This window comes from Anas platyrhynchos, chromosome 5 (assembly GCF_047663525.1).
Source record: "Anas platyrhynchos isolate ZD024472 breed Pekin duck chromosome 5, IASCAAS_PekinDuck_T2T, whole genome shotgun sequence".
In the NCBI taxonomy this organism is placed as follows: Eukaryota; Metazoa; Chordata; class Aves; order Anseriformes; family Anatidae; genus Anas; species Anas platyrhynchos.
In genome coordinates, this window is record NC_092591.1 from 53110212 (window position 1) to 53123497 (window position 13286).

The 13286-nt window shown below is 36.2% G+C and overlaps 1 long non-coding RNA gene across 12 annotated transcripts in view; it reads left to right on the forward strand.

The window, feature by feature from the left end:
* Positions 1-13286, forward strand: part of LOC106017018 (uncharacterized) — a 258004-nt gene that overhangs the window by 84983 nt on the left and 159735 nt on the right. For 11 of the 12 annotated variants that reach the window (XR_011809789.1, XR_011809796.1, XR_011809795.1 and 8 more), the window contains exons 3-4: positions 9369-9519; positions 12468-12553. This is a non-coding gene — a long non-coding RNA (uncharacterized lncRNA). Of the gene's footprint in view, positions 1-9368; positions 9853-12467; positions 12554-13286 lie in introns of all 12 variants that reach the window. The other variant, XR_011809790.1, reaches the window with a different exon arrangement.

A 13286-nucleotide genomic window follows, 5' to 3' on the forward strand; every position in this document is an offset into this window, starting at 1 on the left:
CCTGTGCATTTTCACTGCCCAGATGCACTCCATGAGCGAGCCCTTTGTATTGTTCTCCTGTTTCTGTCTTCTTGTCTTTTCACTCTTTATGCACTCTTTTTTTTTCCCACTAGTCCTTTACATTTTTCTAAAGAACAGTAGACAGACTTTGAGGAATTGTTGTCCAGGTTTACACTACTATCCTTCTCCTCTCAGCATTTCATGTACTTAAATACTTGATGTATTTTATTGAAACTATCAGATGATGGGTTTTTGGTGCCAAGGAGTTGAATCTGATTGGATGTTAAATGTCAAGATAAGACAAGTGGATATGTGATCAAAAAGGGACACTTCCATAACTGAACTTTTTTTTCTTACTTTTTATTTTTACCTTGAAGGAAAAGGTGAAGATGTAATCAAACACAAAGCTGACCATTAAACATGCAATTTCTTACAATGCAGCCCCTGAATGCTATATTCAGGGCCATGCTGCTGCTGAGACCCTTTTTTCCCCTCTAACAGTTTCTGAGTATCTTATTAATTAAGCTTTAGAAATCCTAATGGGGTTTAATTTTCAGCCCTATCCTATTATTTCACTCTATTCCTCTTCCATTGCAGCAGTGCAGTAGTGACTTGCTTGCCAAAAACCAGGCACACCTTTGTATCCTTTTGCAGTTCTGTGTAACAGCAATACACATAAAATAGATGGCTAGTACATACAATGAATGTGTTTGAGTTTTTTTGCTGTCTTTAAAAGTGAGTTGGCAGTGTTCAACTTTCTTTAACAAAATGTTCCTCAGTTATAAGATTCCAAGAAATGAGAACTCTAGAGACTGTGTCTACATCAAGATGCTGTAGAAAATTGTGTTAAAATTTCCTCCCCATACATGCTTAAGCTTACCTCAGAAATGTTGTGGAATAACTCCTGGTGGGAATGTGGACTTACAATAGCTCTTGGCTCATATAGGAACAATTATTCACTAATGGCCATTTAAATAATTTTAAATATAGGCAAACTGTAGTAACTTCTGGTAGTAACTTAACCAGAAGCATCAGGCTTGAAGCTGCTAGAGTAAACAGAGTGCTGACATACCCCTACTTTCAACTGTTTTTAAAAATGTTAGTCAATGCCTGGAGCACAGCTTACAGTAATGCTCCTGCGATTGTTTAGGCTGGAGAAGAGAATGCTTAGGGAGCACATTATCAACTTGTACAAATGCCTGATGGGAGGATATAAAAAGGATAGACCCAGACTCTTCTTAGTGGTGCTCCATGACAGGACAAGAGGTGATGAGCACAAACTGAAAGACAGGAAAAGTAAACACTTTTCTCCTGTGGTTGAACACTGAAAGAGGTTGCTCAGAGAGGTTGCAGAGTAGCCTTCTTTGGTGATGTTCAAAACAAAACTGGATACAGCCTTGGGCAACTTGCTTCAGCAGACCCTTCTTGAGCAGGAGGATTGGACTAGACAATTTCCAGAGATTTCTTCCAACACCAATTATTCTGTGGAAAACAAAACACCTCTGCTGAATGAAGTGTCTTCATGTCTAGAAGCCATACTCTTCTGAATTGTTCTCTTCTGCACATATCTGCACCCTGTATCCCTCCACAACTTCAACTGGAAAAAAAAAAAAAGGAAAAGAAAAAAATCCCCAGAACCTTCTAAATCTTAACTGACATCAAATTGGTTCCATTATCTGTCAGCTTCATATTCCAAAAACTGCTCCAAATAAATATTTGTCAGCTAAACCCTGAGACCTCAACTTCCATCCTCCTGCCTGATGCTGCATGTTGAAATGTTGTTGGTCCTTAGAGTCCTTCCTAACAGCTTGCATTCTGAGTCTAGAATCTGCTATGCCCTTCCCTGCATTATATGTACTCCCATGTTTCTTAATTACTGAATCTTTCCACAGACTGTCATGTAGAGTTTGTGAGAGGGAAGTGCCACACATTTGTGACTGTCATCACAAAATAGCCGTCTGTTTTCCTTGACAAATGTGTCTGCAAGTGCCACAGGCTTCATCCAGCCATTAGCAGAGATCTCAGCTTTTGTGATGGTGTCATTAATGCAAGAGGACTGTTGTGTTGGGCGTTTCTGTCAGTTTTGACCCTTTCTTGCTTGATAGCTTTCTGCCAAGAGATTTTCCACCTTTTTAGGATCATGTGGCTGCTAGCCTGAAATTCTATAATGTCCTTAAAATCTTGTCACTGTAACTTCCCATCTCTGTGAACTCTTCCAGTTCAGCCAAGGTGAACTCAAGGGACAATAACTGTCCTCAGACTGTCTGTGCAGCATGCACACTTATGCCATTTGCCGTTGTAGCATGTTACAAGATACATGGCATTTAGGGATTTTGTCATCTTCTCAAGGAGTGAGCACTGAGAATCCCGTAACTTTCTCCATCCACGGATGAACTTGCACTGCATGTGAGCTCCTCTTTGTCTTTTCATGCCTAACATAGGTCTGGTTATAACACTGGATTGCAGTTCTGCTTGCTCAACATTTCCCACGTGAGTGTCGTAGATAATACCATGCTTCGATGATGAACACTGCTTTGAAAGGATATTTATCAAAAATATAATTATCATAGTGATCAATATAGTGATAGATATCTGGATTAAATTTATGATTAACAAACAATTTCAAAACCTTGCAACTCTAGTAATTAGTTTTCTTAAAATAAACTTGTTTTAAGAGAATAGGAACAAAAGAAGAAATTTTGGCTGCTGATGGGAAAGTTCTGAAAGAGGATACCTGAAAAGTGGGAATAGGAAGAAAGGATGATTTGATTTGAGAGGTCCATGAAACAAGTTAGGGGATTCACAGGAAGAATATATCCATGGGAAGCATTTCTCAGTTGCATTCTGATAAAGTTGGAGTGCCATTAAAAGCCTTAGGGGACAGGAGAAACTGACTGTTCTACTTTATACTACATGTGCACGTGTAACTTCTTGAGGAAGCTTAATTCCTTTAATCCTTCACTACCAGCAGCAGTAGGACAAATTTAAAACAAGCTGGTACTTGTAATAGTGTCAGCTGGAAAGTCAGTACTCACGATAACTTTAGTAAAAGTTTTACTGGATCTTGTGCCAATAATGAATTTATCAAGTATATGACACTTGTACCTTGTAATATCATGTGTTACCTGAGTGCATTGATTTCCTTTCCATTTCAAGATGTCAAGAATCTTTTAGGTAGTGGGATTGTTTGCAGCCTGTGCAAGTCTTTTGAGAGGAAAAGGTGGTGACTGCACCAAATGTGAATTATTCAGCAAGAGTACTCAGGAAACCTGAGTAGTGACTCTGCCATGCAGTGTTTTCTTCTCATAGCAGAGATTCACTAATTCCTATATTTTAAGTTTCTTTAAAGAATAACACATACCTACTTTGTTATTGCTCTTTAATGATGCCCAGGTTTTTCTAGAAGACACAAGCAATAAGGACTCTAATTACTTGCTAACACAGCTATCTCACATTTCATCCCATTTAAAGCTGTCAAGAGGTATCTCTTTGGAAATCTGTGTGAATATTCTACCATTTTTAAATGTCTGACACACAGACCAAGACTTAGACAACCTGATTTCACAGGAGAGACTTTTGAATGGAAGTAATTCAGCCCCATGCAGGTTTTCTGTGACATTTATTGTTACCTTTGCCCTTAAGAGGATTCCCCATTTAATTATCATTTTTTGTCATGTTTCTGGTGGATTTCCTGCAGGGCATGTATGCTGTAGTAATAGCTATTAGAGAAACAAAGGGAGAGGTCCACTATGTTGTGCTTTGCCCAGCAGCTAGTCCAGAGTGTCTTTCACTCATACACATGATCCTGTTACGGTATTGTTTCAGATCTCAGAATCTGGGGGCTGAGAGGGAGAGAACAGACCATGAAACAGAAAGAACAAGCTGGGGAAAGTTCTTGATCTTCCCTACCCTACATTCAAAGAGAAAGACAGTCACTGTAAAACAGGCTATTTCTGTACCATAGGAAACCTTACTGAGAGGAATCACTGAAGACAGATAAATAGATTAAAAGAGACAAAATCTCTATAAACTCTAGAAGATGGAAAATGCAACCTCTCTCACCATTCTCTAGGTGATGTCCTCAGATGTTTCTAGAGGTATTCTCTCCCCAGACTTTCTGTTCACTACAAATGTAACCTTTATCATAGAAACCAGGGAAAAATGAGACCTACCTAATTAACCAGTTCTGGAAAGATTGTTCCCCATCATCTTTTCCACTATTTTTTGTCTCACTGTATGTTTTGAATGAATCCTAAATTCCTCTTTATTTCCGAGGGAATGTTCCATTTGCACAAATTAAAAGTTGAAGACATTTTTTCTAAAGCCTATTAAAACCTATTCCTGCTATTAATTTTATTTCAATACTTTTCAATACTCAGAAATATTAGACAAATTTTAAAACATAAGACCTGATAACTGCAGAATTAATTGCTAATTTCTATAGACTTTCATGTTTCTGGACACAGTTCAAGTAAATGTAAGGATGGAACTGTATACTTAAACAAAGAGAATTTGATTAATAAATAAATTCAGTATTCTCCAGACTTATACGGATGATCAATGCAATGCATCTTAACTTGTGTTTCTTGTTTTACATTATGCTACAAAGTCTTCAGTCAGCATTAGTATTAGTTCTGTAAAAATTGTGAATATAAGGTTTGAATGTTCACGGTTGAGCAGGAGACATTCCTACTGTCAGATGAAGGATGGGTTGAACTACAGGTAGTCTACATGCTGCTTAAACTTTTAGACAGGAGGGATGTTAGCATCTTTTTTGCCACTGAATTACAAAAGCTTGGAAATGTAATGTTTCTGTGGCAGCATAAAATCTGAAGTTCCTTATTAATGCTTGATCAGTACACAGCTGCCAAGCTATCTGGCAGCATAAATTTGACCTCAATTTGGCCAGAACACAACAGTGCTTGTGCCAGCTTTGTATCTTATGATGGCTTTATCTTGTTAGAGTGCTACATGACCTGATCTGGCATACACTTACTAGAATAAAGTCATTCCTATAAATATAAGAACAAATCTAAACCAGGAGAATAAGATGGAGTGGCCTACCTGCAGTGAGCAGGAGTTGTAAACTGATGTGGTTACAGCTGGGGCTGTTGCAGCCTGCTGTTGCCTACCACTGCCTTTTCCCATGCTACAAGAAACTACAATCCCTTCAGATTTGCCACCAAAATTCATATGTGAATTTGCACCCTAACCTAGTTTATTTTGAGGGATCCAATGTTGAGCATGTTTATGCTAGCCTGGATCATTTTGATAGAAGTAGGTCAGAGAAGCAGTACTACAGACAGGTCTCAAAGGATGGTAATCTAAACAAGAATATATGCAAAAGAGTTCAGTATTTATTTATAACTGAGTCCTAATTAGATGTCACGTAGAACTGAAGAAATCGCTGTATGAAGAAATCACAGTGCCTCAGTAACTTTTGTTGCACAATGGCTGAGGAAGACTTATTTAATAAGACTAATTTCAATCTAGCTTTATTTTTAAAATTGATAGATGCTTTGCTTGTTAGCTAGAGAGCTCCTAGGATAAAAACAGAAATACATACACTGCTATAAAAGGTTACAGGTGGTGGAAGAAGATTCTGACACACCAAGTTGCAGGGACAGGGAAATTCTGCAGTTCTCTAAATCACCGTATTTATAAGGTCTTCTTGAGCTCACAAATTAATACAACCGTATGGGAGACAGTAACTCTTGGAGCCAAGAATACAGAACATACTGGTAGAGGAAGTACTATTTTGCAAAGCAGTGACTGACATGAATCACAATTATACAAAGGAGGCAACAATCTATTGTGTAATCTATCAGCAGTGGAGTATCCAAAATACATAGTTTGCTGTTGCTATTATAGACAGTGACAAAATTAAATAAATGCATTAGAGGTGACTTGTCTGCATTGTATATGCATGATACCTTGGGATAAGAGGGCTCTTAAATCTACTACACAAAGCTATACTGAAGACAGAAATTAGACTCAAGTTTTTAATAAAGAGGTACTTTAACTGCTGCAACAACTTTATGAATGTGGTAAAATCATCTCCTTGAAGTCTTTAAATCAAGACAAGACCTATTCAGAGAAAATATATACAGTTCTGCTGGAGGATATAGGTTTTATAGAGGAATCAGTTGATAAAGTTCAGTGGTCCATGCTAGACAAAGTCTGAAAAGATTATTGCAAGAGTATTCTGGTCTGAAAAGCTGTATCAGTTCCTGGGAGATTTTAACTTCAGAGCTACAGAAAATCCATGTTTGTGTGAAGAATTCTGAATTCAGCTATACAGATTTGGTTTTCTGTGAAACTTGCACGTAAGATAGGCAAGTTATTGGCACCCATCTCTGAAACAGCTACATATGCTAATCGAGTTGGTGTATACACAGTACATGCTTGAACTTTCAATCAAGAAAAGACCTGCCTTCATTGCAGTCTGGCCTCCAATACAGGCTACTCAGGAGAGTCAAGCAAGGTAGTATAGAAAGTATTTTGGCAGCAGTGGAGAATGTTATGTCAAAAATAATCCTTTTTTAAAACAAACAAACAAAAACCTTATTTCAGCAATATAGTGGGTATATTTATCAAATTGTACCAGTAAAGGAAGCTTACTCAGGAAAATAATCCTTCATGTAGCCTCATTCATTTTGTTTTGGCAGAAAATTCAGATTTTTTCTGATGTAACGAATGTGCTTTTTATTACAACAGATGACATATATCTCAAAAATGAAAAAACAAGAGTAATCTTCTGATGTTATGCCACTTTTAATGCTACACATTAGAAAAACAACAAACTGTTCCTGAAATTTAAATTTGTGTATTCATCTCAGTACAAGCTGCGATGCTTTCTACACTTGAACTGCCCATTGTTAGTAAACTGCAAAATGCTTGCAGTATCAGTGGAGAAAAAAACTTATCTCCGGAGGCATGTGCTCCAGTTCTGAGATGTGAGAAAGAGGCAGGTTGGTAGTTGCATGTATTTTATCACATTCTCCAGATTTTTAAAAAGCTATGCTTATACTGAAAAGAGCATGTAGATGCATATACAGCATCCACTTTACCACAACTATATGTTGATGAAATATTTGGTGTGGAGTGAAAGAAAACAGACATGTACTTCTCATCCAGGCTGGATGTGGCCCTCGGCGGCCTGCTCTAGTGGTTGGCAACCTTCTCCAGAGCAGATGATATTTAAGATTCTTTTCAACTCAGGCCATTCTACAATTCTGTGATTCTATGATTTTATCTGTTTAGTCTTAACTTGTAATTCAAAGATAATTTACTGTTGGAAAAGAAATCAGAATATACAATATCCTATGTTGTTTTTCTTGTTAAGATTTTAATAACCAAGGACTCTTCTTTTCTAAAATGTTGCAGTTTTTTGAAAAAATCACTTGAAACATGCTGCGTGTCCCTTCATAATCTCAGTGGAATTTGCTGCAGTTTATAGCCAAATGTGTCTTTGGTCCCTGTTTGGAGCAGTGGTGTGAACACCAGCTGCCTCAGAAGTAGCTGCTCTTTAGTAGTGTTAAATAGGATATGCCGTACATAGAAAATAGTTTAGAAAATTCGATTCCTTTTTAATTCTGTTATTTTCCTTTTGGCTACCCTTTAGGGAAGCAGTTAGGATTTGTCCAGTTTTGTCTTCTACTTACACTGCTTACACTACTGAGTTCATATCTTATCTTACTCTTCCAGTCTTTAAGTAGTCTTTGCATATGATTTTTATGATAAATAAGAAATGTAGGAAGCTACAAGGTATTAGGTTTTATAGATTCTGTTACCTGATACAACTTTATTCCTTGGAACTATGGTTGCTGTATTATCGAGTATCTGAAAAAGAATGATGTATCCCACTATTTCAGCAATTCTCCCTTTGGCAATTACCATCCTTTCTTACGTTATTTGAAACTATCCAGAATATATTCTAAGAAATCATGGAAATAGTATACTTTTAACTGGTTTGTTTATTTTATCAAGCAGGATGTTTTGAGCTAAGTTTTCTTTTACTGTGTGTTTGTAAGGTGTTATATCTGATACTCTAACTGGAGATCTAACACTAGCTAGACAACTTTGAGATAGTCATGAAACAGTAACTTGGACCTTAAAAGATTTTATGTAAGGATTACCATGACATCACTGTATTACCAGAAACCTTTTATAAAGGAATCATATAGAGACTCAGGACTATAACTGTATCTTTGGAGAAAACTATATGCAGCATAACTATCCTAGTGTCTGAAAGTATCTCCTCCAGTATTTTGCTTGCAATGGAGATAACAAGATTGCTAAAAACTGTTGGACTGAGCATTGAAGTTGTCAAGAGAGACTGACTGGCCAGGAAGGCACACTTCAGTTTATTGGATGCAAGAAGAAATGTCTTATGTTTCTAAGTCACTGACCTTATTTCGGCTATTGACTGTTAAAAAGTGAATTGGCTTTTGACAGCTTTCCTTCATCTGAGGATATGATAACTTGGATTGTAGCAGGAAAAAGCTTCTTTCTAAATGAACATTCAGAGTACTGTACGAGAAACATGAAGTGCCTTTGTGTCAGCAGTGAAAGAATCATCCAGAGCTGCAGTTCCTTGGCTCTGCCTTTGAAGGCAGTTATATACAGCAGATAGAATCTGAAATGTCCTTTTTCAGATATAGGAGGCAGGTGAGAATTCCTGGCAACAATTTTCCTAAAGAATTATGTACAATTATAGGAAGGATGTAGGACAGACTTGCACAGACACTAAGTTCCTGTTTGGTTTTAAATGTTTATAGAGTAATTGCTCAAAGAAATCTCAGTAAAGAGCAGAATAACACCATTTAAGATATTCATGCATATTCCCAAAATATCTGATCTGAATCGGAGATATCAAACACTTGGGCTGATAGGCCAGATACTGTGCACTTGATGTATTTAAATAGCCCACATAGTATATTCAAAATGTGTGTTCACTAAAAGGGAGATTTTTAGTCCTGGTTATTGAAAGGGTGACATTTTGGTTGTAAATGCATTGTGAAGTGGCACAGTGTTCTCTTTCCAGACCTGCAAATTGACTCCAATAGTGACTGAAAACTATGAATCTCTTATTCCTTATTTTGATGAGTGGGTTATATCTGTCTACATTTTTATATGCATCTATCTTTCTGACTCTTCAGTATTAATTTTTAAAAAATGATTTTGAAATAACCTTACAGTTTCAAAGGCAAGTCCTCAAATGTGAAGAAACTTGACAGTTCAAGCAGGATATGAAAGCTTGATTTATCATCAGTGCATATACATTATGATATAGATATAAATAACGTATGCTGTCAAGCATAGAATTTACTAACATGACCGTGTGTTTTTTTTGTTTATTTCTACAGAACTCTTGCCTCATTTAGCTGATGGAAAGTAAGGGAAATAAAAAGCAAAAAGAGGAAAAGAGATAAGAGGACGGATGCATGATCAGACGAGGGAACACAGAATGGAACATGCAAATGGAAAAGAAATAGAAAAATGGAGCTGAGCGTAAAGGTGACTTGTTTTCTATAATGCTGAGTAACAGTATGTCCAAAGCTATTTTAAAAGTTTATCAGAATACGAAAGTTAGGTTCATTCTTGCTTAGTTTAATTCTAAGTGAGATTGGAGAACACAGCAATTCACTGCTGCAAATTGCAACTTCCCCAATTGCTACTGGGCAGAGTAAATGTTACCCTCTGGATAACATCCCTACTCTGAGAGAGAAATTCAGAAGAGGTCATTATCAAGAACTAGTTAACTGTGTACCTCTGATCAGCTTTAGTAACCAACCCCTAGAGCTACGAAGGCCTATTATCCCATCTGTAAGGATGAATCTCTCCTTCTCGGTAAGAAGAAAATCCCTTTGCCTGCAATTATTTTCATTTTACATGAGTTTATAAATACGCTAATTTTACTTCTGCATGTTTTAGTATATGATATTCCTTGTTTGCAGAATTGTAACTCCTTTTGATGTCATCAATAGAAGTACTTGTAGTAAAGCATCAAAACCCATCTTCTTTATCTCTGTGGCAAGGGGAATACACAGTGTAGTCTCCTGATTAAAATGATAATAAAACATAGATCTTCCAATAGATTAAGCCAAGGGGTAGGAGGAGGGAAGAAGAAAAGGGAATAAGTACTTTTTGGGGGGATTTATTGGTATTACTTTTGCTATTCATTCTCCTCTGTTTCTTTAACTTACTTATTCCATGGACATTCCCCTCCTTATCTGTTTGCCTCTTTGCCCTTGCTTTGTTCTCTGAGTGAAAACAGACACAGTATGAATAGTTTAATGGTCATTTTTAACTTCACCCTTCATTGTGTTTGTTTTGAGCTAAGAATTATTGGATAATTAAGAATCTACCTATAGAAAGATGCTATTTAATTAACAGAGAAGTATGAAAAATTCCAACTGTGATAGAAAAAGACAAAGAAAGGTGATTAAAAATGGAAAAGTAAACATCAGACATTAGCAGGTGTTTTACAACTTGTGAAATGACATCTTGTGGTCATAATACCACCATAGGTATAATTTATTCTAATCAGAAGGGCCACTGTAAAATTAATTTTTTATTTTTTTTAAAACTAGTTCAGGGTGACTGCAATTTTCTAATCAGAACCATGATACAAATACAACAGACATTAGTTAAAAAGTTGGCAAGCTTTTCATTTTGGATTTTGACTAATACGAAAGAAACAGTGGTATATATTAATTTTTAACTTAAATATTTGATGCTATTACAGGTATATAAGCTAAGTATTTCTGTGAGTTATATTTCTTCTGCAGCTGAATACTAGATTCCAGCTTCTTTGAAGCTATTTTCTCAAATGCTTTGTTGCATATTTTCCTGATTTTGCTAGGGAATTGTTACATGTATTCCATGTATTCTTTTTTTTTCCCCCCCTAAAATTGTTGGATACTGTCAGCCTCAAGACACAGACCAACAGATACAGTACATACCTAATTTCCTATTTCTTTTGAATATTTAACTGGACAAGCTCTCTTGTACCTTGATCAGGCAACTGGTTGGTTTGAAAACTTTGGGCAAGATTTTACCCAATATATTTTTATTTCTATTTTAGTGGGCCACATAATCTAAGTTACTTGAAGGGACCACCTGTTAGTCTGTTAGCAGTACTGATCGTGTTTGTACATATGTACTCTTGAAATCTACATGTACTGTAGTGGCTGTGTGACAACTCTGATGCCAGTGTGCATGGCAGCATATTGTTCAGAGTGGTTCAAACTGCTCAAATACATTCTGAGCATCTTTGATGTTTTTATAGCCATTACATAGATGTATGATATCGGAACTAGACTGTCCCCAGTGCTCCAGCTAATTTATTTAAGATTAAGTTGATAATATCTTCAATTTACTCTAGAAGTGACTTCAAGTAAGTGTTACCTAGGATCTTATTGTTCTGTCTATTCATGTCCTTTTAATATCCAATACTCAATATTATTGAGTGGTCTGTACTCACACCACCCAAGGAATTTACTGTTACTTTGAAAAAGCATAGCTGACTAGATCATGCATCCTAAACAAATTAAAATTATTTATTTACAAAACAGGAATTATTATAAAATAATCAAACATGACAAACAATTAGAAAATTATTTTTTCCAAGTTAAGGACATGACAGAAAGAATCAGCTTTATAATTGCTTTTGTCTCTCTTTATATTATATCTGCTGAGTATTACTGAAGTGGACAGATATCATTAAAAAGTCCACCTGTTATTGCAACAGGAAAAGCCTTGCCAGCAGATAACGAGAGGTATATTCAATGTCTTCTTCATTAGATTAGAGTCTGATATCTATAGACTGCCTTCCATAGCTCCACTGCACTTACGCACATGTACATGTATGTCTTGAAACATTCCATCAAGAACAGAGATTTGCAGGGATTTGGCATGGTTTCTTCTTGAGGAAATTATGTATTTATATTTGATGTCTCCTCCTTATAGATGTTGGTTAATAAATGATCTGCTTTTATACATCACTTTGAAGTTCGAAAATCTTGGAGAGCACATATGTAGAACTGTAGCTCACCGAGATCTTTTTATCTAGGACAGAGTAGAATCTGTACTTCAGGAAAGAACCTGTGTCAGTCATTTAACTTCAGAAGCACATTCCCCCTTACAAGTTCACTTGAGAATATGCTCTTAACGCTGCTGTTCTCAAATGTTTGTTGCATTTGATCTTAGCAGCTATAACCATAGTGTAGCCAACAGATGATTAGCCATGTCCAGTAAAAATCAATGGCACAGTGCTCAGAGAGGCCGTGTGCAGCCTCTGAACACCATGGTGATGATGATTCTTGCTGATTCTTACTGGATTTCATAGACTACAGAAGATAACACTGTTGGTGCAATTATTCTCAGTAGAAATCCCAGACAAAATGTTTGAGGAGGATTGTAACAGAAATAATTGGCTATTTATTTTTTTTTTTTGGTCACAGGGACCCAGAAAACTTGCAGCAAAAGAAATGAGTAAGGCAGCACCTGGAATCAACCAGCAATCTCTGCAAGAAGTCTAAGGAACCAGGTAAAATGTTGTCACACATACTGAATAAAGTGGTGGGTCTTCATAAAATCTTACCTCATAATGATCTGAATATTGTTTTCTTTACGGTACTAATAATAGGAAATAACAATTCTAGTGGTAATATAAGTGGTAATAGTGAAAATAAGTGTTAGTCTTAAAGTAAATAACCTTGAGTCCCTACTTTTTCCAAAGCAGAGAATGGATCAGACCTAGAAAGGTATAGATGTCTTGAAACTGAAGTTTGCTTAAAAATGTAGACAAAAAGCAGTAATTTTCATCACGATTTTTTAATTGTAGGCCTGTTTAAAAAATTAAAAAATATAACCTTTGGGACATTGCTCATAAAAATTCAATTTAATTTTTCAATATGTTTCAATTAAACATTGCTTCATTTTCTGTAAAAGGTACAGTTCACAGTGCATTGTTGAATAGCACTAGTGACATCAGTAGTCACTAGTAACTTTAGTCTCAGAGGTAAACAACTGCATTGGAAATTATTGCAATAATCTGTAAACCTGTAATACTTCTGCATAAGGAAAATAATTTTCACTGAGAACGAGTGAATTTTCTTAGACTAAATTAAACTGACCTGAACATTTTTGCCTACTCGAAACCCCTGAAACTGGTATAAACTCAGAGAAATTATGGTAAACATATTGTAAGTTCTATTTCTGTAGTTAGTTCTGTGCTTCCAAAATGTGGAAGAAACAAATGTACCAAAATGCCAAAGCAA